The 2870-nt window shown below is 40.4% G+C and overlaps 1 non-coding gene across 1 annotated transcript; it reads left to right on the top strand.

The window, feature by feature from the left end:
- The first annotated feature begins 242 nt into the window (after nucleotides 1-242).
- Nucleotides 243-316, top strand: TRNAA-UGC (transfer RNA alanine (anticodon UGC)). The gene has a single exon. It is a non-coding gene; the product is annotated as a tRNA-Ala (tRNA).
- The last annotated feature ends 2554 nt before the right edge of the window (nucleotides 317-2870 follow it).

The raw sequence follows: 2870 nt of genomic DNA, 5'->3' as shown, positions 1-2870 counted from the left end.
GTGTACAGCATGATGTTTTGATATACACAGACACCAGTCAAACCTCAGAGAGAATTGTGGGTTCAGTTCCAGACCACACAATAAAGTGAATACCGCAACAAAGTGAGTTACAAGAATTTTTAGGTTTCCCAGTGCACGTAAAAGCTATGTTTACATTCTACTAAGGTCCATTAAATATGCAATAGCATTATGTCTAAAAATCTACAAGCATACTTTAATTAAAAAATATGTTATTGCTAGGGGGAGGGTATAGCTCAAGTGGTAGAGCATATGCTTTGCGTGCATGAGGTCCTGGGTTCTATCCCCAGTATCTCCTCTAAAAATAAATAAACCTGATTGCCTCTCCCCTACCACTGCCAAAACAAAATAATTAAATAATATAATAAATAATTTTTAAAAAGTAAAATAAAATGTTAAAAAAGAAGTTAAAAAAACTTTATTGCTAAAAAATGCTAACCATTATCTAAGCTTTCAGCGAGTTGTAGTAGTCACAACAAAGATCATTGATCACAGTTCACCGTAACAAAAATAATAATAATGAAAACTTTTATATATTGTGAGAATTACCAGAATGTGACACAGAGACAAGGAGTGAACAAATGCTGTTGGAAAAATGGTGCCGATAGACTTGCTCAACTCACAGTTTCCACAAACCTTCAATTTGTAAAAAATGCAGTATATGCCAATCACAATAAAGCCAATGAGATAATGCCTGTACATTGTGAAACAATACCACAAACGGATTAACATATCCATCACCTCACGTGGTTACCATTGCACACGTATGTGGGTGTGCATGTGTGTGTGGTAAGAATAACTGACATCTACCCTCGCAGCAAATATCAAGTATAAATTATTAACTATAGTCGCCATGCTATAAATTAGGTCTCCAGAACTTACATGTCTTATAATGAAAATTTGTACCCTTTGATTAACATGAGGCTAATGTGATTTTGATTCTAAAAACTTGACAAGAAGGATAACCAGAAAGAAAAAATTTACAGATTGATCCTGTTTTAAATGTGGGTACAACCCAACCCTGTTACCCATAGTCAAGTCTTCCCACCCTGTCTAAGCAGGCTTGGACCACAGGCATCACACAAGGCCAAGGGTCCTTGCACTTAACAAGTGAAAATCAGATAATTATCTCAACAGACTCTCAGAAGGCATTGAAAACGTAAGCATAATGTGCCTAATGTTTTAACATGAAATGTATGCATGTCTATAAAATGTGGTAAAACATTAAGATATGGCAAATGTGGGCAAGGATGTTCATTATATAATTACACTTTTCTGTATGCTTGAAAGATTTCATATTACAAAAGTTTAGGCGGGGGTGGAGAGTATAGCTCAGTGGTAATGAGCATGCTTGGCGTGCACAAGGTCCCTGGGTTCAATCCCCAGTGCCTCTGTTAGGGGGAAAATTTTTTTTTAAGATTAGTTGATAAAATATGTATTTACTTATATACATTTTTTTAAACTGTATTTTCAAACCTTCCCTCTCATTAAAGAAGCCTTTTCTTAGGCTCCCTCTAGGTAAAGCCTTTGCTCTTTCCTGCTTTTCCAGCCACTGCCTCAAAAAAAAAAAAATTATCTCCTCCTCTTCTTTTTGATACAGAAAAAATGAATTGAGAAAGGATGGCTGTGTCTCTGGCAAGTCTCTGGGATGTGCCCCACCAGGTGAGGGTTCTTGGCTTCATGCAGGAAAGATTTCAAGAGCAAGTCATAGTTGAGTAAAAGTAGATTTACTCAGAGAGATGCACACTCCACAGACAGAGCGCAGACTGTCTCAAAAGGCAAGAGAAAGGTCCTGAGGTACAGGACTGTTAGTTTTATGGGCTTGGTTACTGCATATACTAACATATGGGAGGATTATTCCATCTACTTCGGGGAAGGGGCTGGGAGTCTCTTTTTGACCTTTTATGGTCAGCCTCGGCACTGTCTTGGCGCCTGAGGGAGTGCCATCTATCAGGCTATTGTATTTCAATGAGCGTATTCTGGAGCTCAGGGTCTACTGGGAGTTGAATCTTCTGCCATCTTGGTGCTAATTGCTGTGTCCTTTTTTTAATGGTTGTGCCCTGCCCCCTTCCCTCCTGTCTCCCTTTCCCCCTGCCTCTTTCAATCCAGCACCAATCTTCTAGCTTTAGGTCCCCAGGCATTGCTGAAGCTTACCCGGGCCAAGGTCACCGGGGAGACGCTGCTAAATCCCAAGGGCGCTATTTTCTCCTTTCCCATAAGGCCTTTCATCCCTCCTTCACGTGGTGTGTCACTTCCGTTTGCTTGGTTTTTAAGGGAGCTTCCTTCTACCTCTCTGGCTGGGACTTCTCGATGGCCTTTGCAGATTTCTTTACAGAGGGGAACACCCACTTCCCTCCACCTTGTTTCTCTCCCACTCTGCCATGGCTCCAGCTACACTTTATTTGTTGGTGACTTCCAAGTCTCGGGCCCTCAGTGCAGACCTCTGCTCCCAATGCTAACATCCTCTAGTTCAACCTCAATTCTACCACCCGCTTTAGACAATTTATTTAGCTTATCCATGAATTCTTTGCTTCATCTGAAAATGAAATACCTGTCCAAAAGAGTTGAGAAATAAGGTTTGTAAAGCACAGATCGCAGTATCCATTTTGATCAATAAATGTTAGCTACTTGATACCGCCACTCAGCTGTTCCAAACCCATGAAAACAGTTGCATGTGTCCCAAACTAAACTCGTTATTTTTTCTACCTGTAAACCCACTCCTCTTTCTAAACTCCCTTCTGGGAATTAGAGTATTGCATCATGCTAGACTTTTCTTCTCTGTCACCCCTCACATTCAGTGTATTACAAGACCCTGAAGATTCTTGTTCCTTCAAACCTCTCGCCCAGTGCCT

This window comes from Camelus bactrianus, chromosome 25 (assembly GCF_048773025.1).
Source record: "Camelus bactrianus isolate YW-2024 breed Bactrian camel chromosome 25, ASM4877302v1, whole genome shotgun sequence".
Lineage (NCBI taxonomy): Eukaryota > Metazoa > Chordata > Mammalia > Artiodactyla > Camelidae > Camelus > Camelus bactrianus.
The sequence above is the reverse complement of the archived record's forward strand: the minus strand, read 5'-3'. Positions and strand labels throughout refer to the sequence as shown.